Here is a 15,216-nt window from a genome sequence, read left to right on the forward strand (position 1 = left end):
GCCCTGATCTTTGGACTGGGTAAGAGTGGTCTGCTTAATTCAGACACTCTGTTCATCACCACCCCCTTTTCTGTATCATATTATCAAGAACGGCGTTAAAATTATCGCCGCTTTAGCGGCAGAAAACTGCCGCTAAAGCGGCGATAATGGGCTTGATAATATGCCCTTGAGAATTCCCATAGAAGCCCATGTTCTGGTAAGAAGTTCAATAATAATAATAACAGCCGAACGACACAGAACAAATAAGCCAATGGTTTAAGTAGGGAACTAAAGACCATCGTACATATTTTCACGCCAGAACATGGGCTACTATGGGAATTCACAAGGGCATATTATCAAGCCCATTATCGCCGCTTTAGCGGCAGTTTCCTGCCGCTAAAGCAGCGATAATTTTAACGCCGTTTTTTGATATTATGCCCCTTATTAGAGACCTGCAGCCTCTAATAGACTTAGGAAGAGTGTCCCACATCTGTCAGAGTAGTAAGCAGCTCTGGTGGTTCTGCAGTTTCTGTGTTAACTGGAGACGTTGTCAATCACATTTTAGAACAATTCACAGGTTACTGGAAGTCTCATAAAATGTTAATGGCTATTTTTCTGTGTCCTTTTCCCTCCTATTGAGAATTGGTATTGCAGTATATGAAAGAATATTTTACTTCACTGTCTCTCTCTTTGCATGTCGTCCCTCTCTTTTGCAGTGGCGGCTGACACCGGTAAGAGCGGTGAAGCAGGGGGGCGGGGGGCAGGAAAGTCAACATACAACGGGATAAGTAAAATTAAATTTTAAAAAACAAAACCACTCACCATGCGCTCGCTGCATTGGCAAGTCTGTGATGCGGCGAGCGCAAGGTAAATGTTTTTTTTAAATTTAATTTTACTTATCCTGTCATATGTTGACTTACCTGACCCCAACCCACCGTCTCGCCGCTTTTACCTGTGCCGGCTTCCCCTGCTCTTTTGTATTACAGTGCAGGCTGCTAACCAGTGTCCTCAACCGTCCACTGCTCTCCTCCTTCACTCTCTATCCACACTCCAGACTCTGCTGCTTGTCCAGTGCTCAACAGCTTCCATCCTTGCTTTTATTTCCTTCCTTCTCTGACTGACACTTGTGGATATTGGCTTTGACAATACCTGCACATCTGTGGCACAAGCATTGGCAGAGCCAACAGCAGTTGGCACCCCTGAGAATGGTGTTTCTTTGTCACCAACCGTAACAAAAACCATTCAAAGATGGCTGTACATGCATGAGCAAGGACGCACACGCCAGGGCAGCCATCTTAAAATTATTTTTTTAATGACAAAGACATTCCAAGGCAGCCATCTGTCTTTGAATGTTTTTTGCCAGAAAGTGTTTAAAACCTAAGAAACATTGGCAAATACAATAGCTCTGCAGCCTCATATTAAACGTGCAACCAATTAGCTCGAGCAATACTTGTTCTGCTTTGCCGAGGATCAGTCCTAGTAAGTGCTGGGCCGAGTAGAGCTCTAATCCACTTCTCTTTGTCATCAACCGTAACAAAAACCATTCAAAGATGGCTGAATGTGCATGGACGCACATGCCAGGTCAGCCATCTTCAAATAATTTTTTAAATAACAAAGATATTCCAAGGACGCACCTGTGTTTTCATGTTTTTTGCCATAAAGTATGCAAAACTAAACAAACATTAGCAAAACCAGTAGCTCGGCCGCTGTATAATAAAAGCGCAACCCGGTAACTAGACATAATATCGACTCCACAATATCGAATGGACAAAATATCGAGTTAAAAATATCGACAATAATAAAATATCGACAACAAAAATATAGTTGGAAAAAATATCGAATAAAATAAAGATAAAAAAATATCGAGTACAAAAATATCGACTCAAAAATATCGACAAGACAAAATATCGATAAATAGTCAAAGTAAAAAATATCGATAATATGTAGAAAAAAGGTAAAAAAAATATATATATATTAATAGTAATATAAATTGTAGATAATGTTTAGGAGCGGGATGTTGGGTTAATAGGGGATAAGGGTGGGGAGTAATTTAAAATAAATAATTAATTAATATATGTTTGTAAATATTTTTAATTATTAATTAATTGGTAAATAATTAATATTAATTAGTTAATTAATTAATATAATTTTGTACATATTTTTTTATTAGTAATTAATTGGTAAGTAATTAATATTAATTAGTTAATTACATTAAATAGAGTAATTTTTATATATATAATATTTTGTTATTGTTAAATAATTAATTGGGAAAAAATAATATTAATTATTACATTAAATTAATTACAGCTAATGTGCTAATATATTAACTTCTTTGTTATTGTTATAAATTGTAGTTAATGTTTAGGAGCGGGATGTTGGGTTAATAGGGGATAAGGGTGGGGCGTAATTTAAAATAAATAATTAATTAATATATGTTTGTAAATACTTTTAATTATTAATTAATTGGTAAATAAGTAATATTAATTAATTAATTAATATAATTTTGTACATATTTTTTATTAGTAATTAATTGGTAATTAATTAATATTAATTAGTTAATTACATTAATTAGAGTATTTTTTTATCTATGTAATATTTTGTTATTGTTAATTAATTAATTGGGAAAAAATAATATTAATTATTACATTAAATTAATTACAGCTAATGTGCTAATATATTAACTTCTTTGTTATTGTTAATTAATAATTAATTGGTAATTAAATTATATTAATTAAATTTGGGTAAAGGAGTATTTTTAGGGTTCAGGGTCAGTTTTGGGTTTTTGGGTAAAGGGGTATTTTTAGGGTTCAGGGTCAGTTTTGGGTTTTTGGGTAAAGGGGTATTTTTAGTGTTCAGGGTCAGTTTTCAGTCTTTAGGTAAAGGGGTATTTTTATGGTTCAGGGTCAGTTTTGAGTTTTTGGGTAAAGGGGTATATTTTAGGGGTCAGGGTCAGTTTTAATTTCTTGGGTAAAGGGGTATTTTTAGGGTTCAGCGTCACTTTTCAGTTTTTGGGTAAAGGGGTATATTTTTGGGTTCTGGGTCAGTTTTCAGTTTTTGGGTAAAGGGGTATTTTTAGGGTTCAGGGTAAGTTTTCAGTTTTTGGGTAAAGGGGTATTTTTTGGGTTCAGGGTCAGTTTTGGTTTTTTGGGTAAAGGGGTATTTTTTAGGGTTGAGGGTCAGTTTTAAGTTCTTGGGTAAAGGGGTATTTTTAGGGTTCAGGGTCAGTTTTCAGTTCTTGGGTAAAGGGGTATATTTTTGGGTTCTGGGTCAGTTTTCAGTTTTTGGGTAAAGGGGTATTTTTAGGGTTCAGGGTCAGTTTTCAGTTCTTGGGTAAAGGGGTATTTTTAGGGTTCAGGGTCAGTTTTCAGTTCTTGGGTAAAGGGGTATATTTTTGGCTTCAGGGTCAGTTTTCAGTTTTTGGGTAAAGGGGTATTTTTAGGGTTCAGGGTCAGTTTTCAGTTCTTGGGTAAAGGGGTATGTTTTGGGTTCACGGTCAGTTTTCAGTTTTTGGGTAAAGGGGTATTTTTAGGGTTCAGGGTCAGTTTTGGGTTTTAGGATAAAGGGGTATTTTTAGGGTTCAGGGTCAGTTTTGGGTTTTTGGGGTACAGGGATATTTTTAGGGTTCAGGGTCAGTATTGGGTTTTTGGGGTACAGGCGTACAGGGTAAATATAAAATAATTTTATATTAAATCAATGAAATGAAATTTTTAAAAAAAAGTACATTAAATTATTACGTTTTTAATTTATTTTAAATGTATATGTATTAGTTTTAATTTTTTTAATATGTTTTAATGTTTTTATTTAATATTTGTAAAATTTTATGTATTTTACAATTATTTTTACATTATTAATAATACTTTTAAAAATAAGATATTTTTTAATTCGAAATTTTTGTACTACGATATTATTTTTTCTATATTTTTGTACTTACCTTTATGAAGATATGACTCCGATATTTTTGATTTAGATATTTTTGTGTCGATATTTTTGTATGTAGATAATTGGTCTGTCGATATTATGTCATACATTCAACATAATATTAGTATTAGGAATATAAAGTGTGCAAAAAAATCATATAAATATTAAAAATAAGTGAATAAATTTTTGTGACAAAAAGTTGCAAATTTTTCTGCAAAAAATAAATTTAGTACTACTCTGCAAAAAATAAAATAAAAATAAATGTAAATAAAATTAATAAAAAATATATAATTATTTGACAACATTTTATACAATAACATTATACTAAAGTAGCAATTCTAATTTATACATGGTCAGTGTCCAGCACCTTTCCTGATATTAGTTTGACTGGAGTAGGAATAGTAAATAATAATTGGTCAGTGTCCAGCAACTTCCCTGATAATAGTTTGACTGGAGTAGGAATAGCAATTATTAATTGGTCTGTGTCCAGCACCTTCCTTGATATTAGCTTGACTGGAGTAGGAATAGTAATTAATAATTGTTCTGTGTCCAGCACCTTCCCTGATATTAGCTAGACTGGAGTTGGAATAGTAATTAATCATTGGTCACTATCCAGCACCTTCCCTGATATTAGCTTGACTGGAGTAGGAATAATAAATAATTATTGGTCAGTGTACAGCACCTTCCATGATATTAGCTTGACTGGAGTAGCAATAGTAAATATTAATTGGTCAGTGTCCAGCACATTTGCATATAATTGTACATTACCGTGTTATTATATTACAAAAAAATGCAAAATGGATGTTTTCACAAAACTTTATTACATTTTTTAAATTTTTTTATGTGTACTACAATACAATCACAATCAAAAAGAACATAACATTTTTTTGAAATGTAGTATTTGCAGAATAACACATTATCATTTATGTGCATGTTGTAAATTATCACACAAAATTATTTAACAACATTTTTTCTGTAAATAAACATATTTATCATCACTAACTTTGAGTAACAAGTATTTATATTGAAATAAATAAAAAACCAGTTTTTTTTCAGCTTCTTCCATTTATATTTAATAATGTTAATATTATATATTAATATTATTAAATATTTATTTTTTAAATTTACATTTTTATAAAGTAACATGACAATTATTATATTTGCTCAAGATATGGAAATACAAATTAAGACATTTTTTGGTACATATTTCAGACAATGTTGTTTTTAAATGAAACATATAAATATATTATGTTGTAAACTTTATAACTGTATAGGGGAAGAATATGTTTAATAATAATATCTGGTATTGGCAAAAGATTATTTATGCAATTATATACTTTTATAATACTTAGAAATTATTATAAAACATTTTGTAATAATTAATAAAAATAATAACAAATATATTTATTATTATTATTATTAATTACTAAACATAATCATTTATCTCTTCTTTTCTGAAAAACATACATTCAGAGAAATAAAAATACATTATTTCAGGGCATTGTTTATATATTAAATGGTTATAATTTTTATATTAATAACAATAAATAAGTTATATTATTTATTATTATTAATTATTACCATAAACAATTATAATGTTTACTTATAAACAAACACAAAGTTATTCCAATAAATGTACACAATAAGAAATTATTTACATATATTATTTCAAGTGTTACATAATTTTTTAATATTATTAATACATAATAATTACTATATATTAATTAATATTAAATATATTTATATTTTTTAAACAGTTTAAATTATAATGAGTCTAGTGTATTAATTTGTTAAAATAACAATGTGTATGTATTATATTTGTTTAGTAGAACATTGTATTTTCTATGATACCTTTTCAAAAATGGTTTAAGGGGACTACTTTTTTACCGCGTAAGGTTATTGCGCTTCATTCAGGACTGGAGAAGCTCGCGGTTGGGAGTTGCTTCGCGTGGAGAGAGGTAAGGTTAATTTTACATACAATTTATAAGTGAGTGGTAATGTTTGAGGGTATATTCGAACTGTGTAGTGTTTTTGTGTGTATGTATGAATTGTTTATGTAGCGTTTAGGTGAAATGTCGTCGTTATAGATGCGTCGTGTATGTTTTAGTTCTAGTGTTATTTTAAGTGTTAGGAAATGTCTTCTTACATGGTTAATGTTAATTGTGAGTGTATTTACAAATGTTATGGGCTATTTGTGGGTGGGTTTCGTTATGTATGTTTTTTTACAGGTTCCGGTTCCTCGCATGAAAACTACATGGAAGGAAGCGTGTTTTTTTCCGGAGAAACTAATGTATGACTTATTATGGTTATATTTTGACATGTATCTCCTATTTTTCGTGTTTGCCAGGAGCGGATTTTAAATTTTTATAACATTTTTCGGGTTTTTGGAGTGTTTCGTATTGGATTGATACATTGATATGCGTGACCGTTTTTTAAAAGTTGTGTGTATATCACTTTAAATACTAAAGTGTCCACACTACTGTTTTCGGGATTTCCTGGAGCGTTTATTTCATTTTTACATAATTTTCGGGTTTTTGAGGGTTTCCCATATTGGAATTGTCCTACATTGCAATGGATTGTATGGATTGTATTTTGCTTCATTACGTCTTTTTCATCTACAAAAATTGTAAGTATTTAAAGTACTTTTTTATTGGGTGGGAAATGTCGATCTTTATGTAATGTGTATGTGTGATGTAATTATAAATATTGCATATTTGTTCAGAAATAATGTCCCAAATTTTGATAAGTTTCTTAAACAAATATGTCTTATTTATAATTGTTTAGAAATGTTTATGATTTTTATATTTACCATTATTGTAAGAAGACATTAGTATATTTTGTAGACATTTTTATAGTAGGCTTTTAGCTATTATTGACAGGTATTCTAATCCTCTAGTTGTAGGATATAGTGTGACTTGACTTTGCAGTAGTCGGAACATTTGTTTAGTTTGTTTAGTTAGTTTTGGACCAATTTGGGTCACAGATTGTTCCATTCTTAGTTCTTGATAGCTTTGTTCTTTTTTCAAAGCATCTAGTAGGTTATGGAATGTGGGTTTGGCTCTGCTTGTGGTAGCTTGGAAAGCATTATGCCACCCTTCTACGCTGTTGTTTGTTTTAGCCTCTTGGTTTAAAGTACTAAGATAGACATTCCACCAAGGGATTTGGAATTTGGGTTGGCGTCGATGTCCAGATCTGTGCAACCTTCCCACCCAAGTATCTTCGAAATAGTCCAGTAATGGGGTTAGTTTATCTTCATTCCTCTTGTAATATGTGCTGTCAATTAATAAATTATAGTGTTCCGCTACATCGGTAACAGGAACGTAGGCCAGTGCTATCAATTTTTTAATTTGATAGGCAAAGGTGCTATCTGTTGAGTATAGAATACTTAAAGTTGATTTCTGGAGATGTCTCCATATGCTCTGATTGAAATGATAGTAGCAACCCTGGATTGCTGTGTGGGGAAATGTTTTCAAAATGCTATTAATCATAGCTAATTCGAAATCAATAATTATTTTTTGTGGAAAATAATTATTGATTTCATTTTTGAGAACATTTAATATTTCTGTATAAGTGTTTTGCTGTGTGTTAGGTAGCAAAGAGTAAATGAAAGGGATGTTATAGTTATGGTATAAACCGTGGATGGAATATAGTTGATAAAAAGGTTTTGGGCATGGTTTAAATGTTCCATCCATCATCCATTGGGGACACTGTTGGATTTTTCTTAAATGACTTGCAGTTGCAAACATTATGATTCTGTTTGTACTGCTTTCATTGTCAAAAAGGATAAATTTGTCTTTATTGTGTGTGATGCACATTTCTGGTGAAATAATAATTTCCTCAAAAGTAGTAGGGTTGGGCTGGGTTGTGGTAGTGAGTCTTTTAGTGTATGCAATTGTGCGTTTAAGGGAGTCAATAGAGGGTAGTTGACCTGAAGCATGGGCTGGGACTTTTAACAGTTCTTCTTTAAGGATTTGTGTTGTTGGTTTATCACTTTGTGTGCTAGCAGTTTTTATACTTTCTAAAGCATCTCTTATTTCAATTTCTGTGATATTGGGGGGATGATTGTGTTCCTTGGTAAATAACACATTAGTTTCCTCAGTAGTAGCCCTTCCATAACATTTGTTTGAGTAATATTTGGTACATTTCCAGAAAACTTTTCTACCACTTTGTCTTTCCTGATTATAAACATAACCCATATAACATAACAGTAATTTATTTTTCTGTGACATAACAAATTCTGCACCTTCTGTCATTTTGTTTTACTTGTTCTAGGAAAGAGTAGAAAGAAACAAAATCAAAAAACATATATTTCACTTTGTGGTGCAAACATAATTAATGATGTATTTATACTTACAGTTACTAAAAGTAGTAATCACAAATGCAGAACTGTATTTTGAAGGATTTTCTTGTATGTATTTCTTTATTTACTGTTGGTATGAAAATATAGAAATGCTAAGTTAATGTTTACACATAACAAACGTTTTTCCTAGTAAAAAGCAGTTTTCTATTTTGCTTAGTAGTACATTTGATGTAAACATTACATATACTTACTTGTTTAAATAGTTGAGTTGTAGTATTTGGTGGAGTACATCAAGGTAGTAAAGTTCAGATCTGTAGAGAAGATAGAATAAATAAATTTAAAATATTATAAATAATATTTGGAACCGTTGGGAAATTGGAAATATTTAAAAGTATACATACTTCTAAATAAGTAGTTTTGTTTGCTGTAGGTAGAATAGATGTATGATGTATTCAGAATATCTGTAGAGGAAATATAAAATAAATAACATGGTGTTAAGAACATAGTTTTCGTTTTTTTCGGAAGTTTTAGACAAATTACAAGTATTACATTTTTTACAAGGGTAGTCTTGTCTTTTGGTATAGTTGATGTTGGATATTTTTATTGGATCTGTAGGGAAGATGTAATATGCAAGATATGTTGTTTAGAAAATAGCATTTTTAATATTGGGTGTTTACTAACAAAAACATATATACTTACATGTTTAATTAGTGTAGTTTTATACATTTGTAGTGTTGAAATAGGAAAATCTCAGAATATCTGTGAATAAAATGTTTAAAATAAAGAATGAATCTTGTGAAATAGTGTTTAAAAACAGCAGTTGGTGTATAACAGAGCATTAATATATACTTACTATCTGATTTTCCAGGTGAAGAAATAGGAGCATGTATTAGGAATTTATTTGGAGTAGTTTCTATCAGAAATGTAGGAGGAGATAAAAATTAAATAAGTGCAAGAGTTAGGAGATATAAGTAAAATAGTAGACTACTAGTTTAGATTTCTAAATAATGCACTGTAACTTACTTGAATAATTAGCTAGTGAGCTGGATCTTTAAAGATGTTTGTTCAGGAACAAAATCTTCAGACTGTTGGCATCTTCTTTCTATAGAGTTAGCAGCAACAAATGGTAGAATGCATGTATCCCTTTTATAGTATGTGTATTTTGTGTGCTTTGATTTGATTGGTTGTAGGATGAAATGAAGCATTGTATAGGCTAGTTTGAATTTTTTTTTTGTTAATTGGTGTGTTTGTTGATGTGAGAATGGTGGTATGTGGTGATTTCCGCATTAAAGCAGGTTAGTTATTAAATAAAATAGATGTGTAAGTGAAAAAAAATAATGAAAATGTTAGTTAAATGTAAAGAATATTTTTCAAATGATAGAACGCATTTAATAGAATGTATAGCAAATGTAGATAAATAGGAATGTTATAAAAGTAGCAGGTATTATATGTAAAATGTTTTTTGTATAGAGCAATGACTTGTATTGACGATTAATATGGTATTTTAGACATGAAAGTGTACAAAAAAGAACTCGATATTTTATTTGAAACGATATTTTAGTACTCTATATTTTAGTAGTCGATATTTTTGTAGTGTTAGGTGTAATTTCATTAAAAACGATATATTTGTAGTCGATATTGATTAAGACGATATTTATGTACTCGATATTCTAAAGAGTCGATATTTTTTACTCTATATTTTTGTAGTTGGTGTAATAAGTATACAAAGTCGATATTTTTGTCGTCGATAATTTTTCAACGATATTTTAGCAAGTCGATAATGTGACCGTCGATAATATTTCAGTGATCCCTGCAACCCATTAGCTCGGACAATGCTTGTTCTGCTTTGCCAAGGACCAGTCCTAGTAAGTGCTGGGCCAAGCAGAGCTCTGACCCACTTCTCTTTGACATCAACCGTATCAAAACCATTCAAAGATGGTTGACTGTGCATGCATGTGAATGGATGCACATGCCGGGGCAGCCATCTTCAAATTATTTTTGAAGGACATATACATTCCAAGGCGTTTGGATGTTTGAATGTTTTTTTCCATTAAGTATGCAAAACTAAACAAACATTGGCAATGCCAATAGCTCATCAGATGCTTATAAAAAGTGCAACCAATTAGCTTCGACAATGGGTTGGGAAAAGTGGTTGATTTCACTCATAAACTCAAGCTTTAAGACAATTCCAAACATAACGTGTATTTGAAAAGTGCATGTACACCCAGAAGGGTATCTTGGTGTTGAATAACAGATGTTTATTGTTACCCAATGGTACTCATTTTTATCAACCTCAGAAGGATGTAAGACTGAGTAGACCTGCCGAGATTTGAACCTATGACCATGATGTCAAACACAGACCCCTACAGTGGACACATTAGTCTACTAAGCCATCAGACTCGGTACAAGTGAAATAGAAACCTAGAAACATTCTGTTGGGTGCCAGACAAAATCGCACTTTATTGCATAAAGACATGTGCAAAGAAGGGGTAATTGAGCCCTTCGAATCAGCTGAGAGGATTTCGCCAATAGTGCTGGAAAAAAAAATCAGAGAGCTTGCGACCTCGTGCTCATTTCAGGCCACTGAATAAACTGATCTTTACTGATTGTCAATGTCTCTCAAAGCTTCAAGATTTGTTCACTTCAAACAGACAGGCTAAATACTTTACACCTGATCTTTGTGCAGCTTATTATCAAATTCACCTCACACATAATTGGAAATGTTCACCACCTTCTTTATCTCAGATGGGACACTTTGCCAAATGCTCATGCCTTTTGACTTGACAACTGCCACTGAAATATTGCAGAAACCTATGGATAATTCTTGGGGGACATAGAAGATGTCACTACTTTCCAGGACGATATCCTGGTTCTTCTACCATCACTGGAAAGTCGTGACAGGATCTTGAGTAAAGAATTAAGTGCTCTGAGCGATAGAGGGATGAGTCTCCAAATGGAAAAGTGCATGTTTCTTTGTAAAGAGTGATAGGATTGCACAAAACCCAAAGAGTCATTATTGTAGGACATAACAGCTGTACTATTCCTTCAAGTAAAGATCAACTAGATTTATTTTAAGGATTCTGCTCATATTACACAAGTTTTGTGGAGTGTAACTGCATCTTTGAGAACTGGTATGAAACAGAGCACTACATTTTATAGTTTGAGCAAATGACAAAATACGTTCGCACTCTAATTTTCACTAAAGGGAGATATTACTAGAGTCTAAACTACCTAATCTTTTGGAAAACTGAGTCACAGAGCACATCAGTAGCACTGGATATGTGACTGTCCTTTTCGAAAAAGTCTCAATGGAAGTGTTATTTAGTCAGTACTGTGGCATTTACATCAAGAACCCTATCTAATGCTGAAAAGAGGCACTTATCGATTGAAAGAGAAGCCTTGGGCTGTGCATGAGCTTTCGAAAATTTTAAAATGTTCTTGTGTGGTAGGCATGCTACTCTAAAAACTAAACACAAGCCCTTAATTTTCTTCATTACAATGACTGAGACTAGTCAAGCCACTTCCACACATATTCACATTTTAACCAAGCAGTATGAGTTCAGTGTCTCAGTAGACTATATTTTAGATCTTAGGAAGGAATAATTGTAGAGAGAATACTTGTTTAGATTATCCAGTGCGTTGATTGGAAGTACTGAAAACATGACAGGAAAAGAGTGTATTGTAGCCAAGAGAATGAGGACGATTGGTTGAGAGATCAAAAGACTGATTGAGTTTTGGTTCAAGTTAAAGTTTTGATGGCGGATAATGGCCTCGCAAAGATACATTAGATAAGGAACTACAAGTCTGAAAAAGGTGAAGTTAGGAATTGAGGAGACAAGTTTGTACCTCCAGAGTGAGTGAGATAGCCTACCATTGGGGTTGTCCACAAGGGCCATCTATGAGAAATGTCTACTAAGAAGTTAATTAGAGATTTGTTTTGGTGTCCGTACATGGATGATAATGTTGCAAGTTTGTGAGTATTTTGCAAAATCTACCATGTCTTCAAAACTGTCTAAAATGCCCTTGGTCCCTGCTCCCTTTAGTATAAGACCATGGGACTGATAAGGCATGGGATTTATAGGTATGTTTCATTCTTTGAAGGGCGAGTTTAGACACGTGATTGAATTGGTAGGTTACTATTTCAGATGGGTGGAAAGGAAACTTGTAAAAGAACCAACCACTGATATAGTTTTGGAGTTTTTAAAAGAATGTATTTAAATAGATGCTTGTCCTGCTTAAAACTTCCTCACAATGGTGTGCAATAAATGTAATCAAAAATTGATTTTATGTTTAGCAAAATACGGTTTTGTGCATAAATATACACCATTGCAAACACACTCTTCAAATGGACTTGTAGAAAAATGTAACAGAATTTCAAGTGAGGGTAGACAAGTTGTTGTGACCTACAGGAAGGACATAGAGCTTCCTTTATTAGAAAAAATATCGGAATATCACAGCAAACCTCACTCCACTAAAGGATGTTCACCTTGTGTTCTTTTAAGAAACCGTATTCTAAGTTCTGTTTGAACCATGGTACTTAACCAAGCATCAGTCAAAGAAGGTTCAGAAGGACGTGCATTAAACCTTGCCTATGATGTTAATGTCAACAAAGAAAACAAGAAAAGGTGGTATAATGCTAGATCTGGCACAAGACATCCCAACATTGAAGTAGGGAATTTTGCTAAGATCAAGAATCCCAGATTCATTCATAAAGGGATCTCTAAATGTCCCTGTCCTTGTGGGGTGGAGGCTAGGGCCAGACCGGCTGCCAAACTGGAAGATGGTGGAATTTGAACCAAATGGCTCTACTTGTGGTTGGATGTTGATTGTGCTAAAGCTTCACCAGGGTCTGTCAGTGAATCAGGTAGTTTGACCATGGAAGCAGGGGAAGATCACGTAGATTATTAGGTGAATGAGTGTGTGAGAAGGAGTTGCAGAGTTTTCAGGAAGCCTAGACATTCAAAGGATTATATATTTACATGATTGCACTTACATTATTACAGTATGCCACCTTCTTACCAGTTGCACTTCAGCTCATGTTTCAGCTATTATCTTCTTACCACTAACTCACTGTTAGACCTGTCATCCTTAGAGTGATCTCCCCCCAAACCTTTTGCCTGCTTACCTTTTTGTGGCATTAAGACTCTGAGCACTTTACCACTGCTGACCACTGCTAAAGTGCATGTGTGTCTCCCCTCAACATGGTAACATTGGTGTATACACAACTAACATATTTAGCTTTCTTGTACGTCCCTTGTAAAGTGGTATACCTTATACCCAGGGCCTGTAATCCAAACGCTACTAGTTGGTCTGTGGTACTGGTTGTGCCATTCACACAAGTAGTCTTTCAAACCTGTCTCAGGCCTCCGTTTGCAGGACCTGTGTGTGCAGTTTTCTGCCACTTTGACTTGGCATTGGAAACCACTTACCAAGCCTTAAACTCCCCTTTTATTACACATACGTTACTCCTAGGGTAGGCCTTAGGTACCCCAAATAGCAGGGTGCTGTGTAACTAAAAGGTAGGACATGTAGTGACAAACAGCTACATTTGTTTTTCCCTACCAAGAGGCCTACTCCTCTCATATGCTAGCATTGGGAATTCCTTAAAACACGTTAACACTGTAATTTCGGATCAGAAAGGAGTAGCTGCATCATGTTTTATATCTTTGGAATGTTAATGATAAATCCTCTTTAATGGTAAAGTTGGATTTAACATTACTATTTTAGAAATTCCCCTTTTAGATATGTTCTGTATTCCGTCCATCAATTGTGTGTCTTTTACTTTTAGAAAGTAGGCATTTCTCTGCTTTTTTTGCTCTGTGTGCCTGTCAACTTGTCACCAATACATGGCTGGGGTGGGTGACAGCTACACTTTGTGCATTCACTTTAGACAGCCACAAACACAGGAAGTGTGGGTGCGACAGAGAACTCATCTACATTCATCTGCATTCTGATAGCTCTTCCTGGGCAGGAAGAGAGGAGGGAGTGGACACTTACACCTGAATAGGCAGTGTACTGTTTCCCAGGCAAAGAGATGAGTACTCCCCTACTGCCAGGGCTGGGATGAAAGGGGGGCCTATGAACTTCAAGGGCCCGCTTTCAAGACACCCCCAAATCAAAAGCACTGCTGCATATAAGAACTGAAACGCTGACAATACCAAGACAGTACACTACTGGACCTGTGAAGAACTCTGTCAGGAGTAAAGACTGCTGTGCTACAAGGTTTGCCACTGTGCCTGACTGCTGCCCTGGAAGAACTGCTATTCTGTTTTGCTGTGCTGCCCTGCTGCCTGCTGATCTCAGCCCTGCTGAGGACAAGGACAGTACCCATCTCACTTGAACCCATAGTGATTCCAAGTGCTTGCTCACTTGCTCAATTTTCTGAAGTCTCAGCGCCATCAAAGACTGTGCAGCTCAATGAAGATGCAGTGGTAAAGGGGTTCATCAATGAAGCCTTTACCACCTGCGTGGATTGGAACCGACACATCGAGCATTCAACGTTGACACTTGCTCCATCCAAAGTTCTTTTTCAGCAGAACCTGTGTGAGTCCTGTAGCCAGGTGCCCTCCATCGTGGTCAGCCTGAAGTATGGATTTGCCCCCGGTCCAGCGGGCCTCAAGTAACCACTAAGTGCTATCTGCTTCTAAGCACTACTGTTTGATTTATTCTTTAAACATTCATTTTGCCGGTTCTACTTATTGGGTATTTGTCATTTTTGTCTTGTTTTACTCATAAAAATACAATCTATTTTTCTAACTTTGTGTGCCCTCCTTAGAACTGTCTTTAGCCTCTGGTTGTGTTTATTTCTGCCTGTCTAAGCATCTCTCTGTTTGTCTATGGGTTTCTCTTAATCAAAGTCTTTCTCTGTGAGAGACTCTAAGTGTCCATCTGTCTTTGGTGTTTCTCTGTCTCTGTGTCTCTTATCCCTGTCTTCATAGGTCGGTGTCATTGGGTGTCTCTTTTGGTATCTATCTTTCTCCCTAACAGGCTGCCTGCAGCTGTCACTCAAATGCCTTTAC

The 15,216-nt window shown here is 34.1% G+C and overlaps 1 protein-coding gene and 1 long non-coding RNA gene across 2 annotated transcripts in view; both read right to left on the reverse strand.

Annotated features, from left to right (window-relative positions):
• The window catches only part of LOC144753065 (alpha-(1,3)-fucosyltransferase 7-like), an 82,839-nt gene that overhangs the window by 26,913 nt on the left and 40,710 nt on the right, over nt 1-15,216 (reverse strand). The gene's annotated exons all lie outside the window — the stretch shown is intronic.
• On the reverse strand, nt 8,449-8,784 carry LOC144753067 (uncharacterized). The gene is made up of 3 exons (XR_013594190.1): nt 8,747-8,784; nt 8,599-8,658; nt 8,449-8,508 (listed from the first exon to the last, which is right to left on the reverse strand). It is a non-coding gene; the product is annotated as an uncharacterized LOC144753067 (long non-coding RNA).

Source organism: Lissotriton helveticus, chromosome 5_1 (assembly GCF_964261635.1).
Source record: "Lissotriton helveticus chromosome 5_1, aLisHel1.1, whole genome shotgun sequence".
Classification (NCBI taxonomy): domain Eukaryota; kingdom Metazoa; phylum Chordata; class Amphibia; order Caudata; family Salamandridae; genus Lissotriton; species Lissotriton helveticus.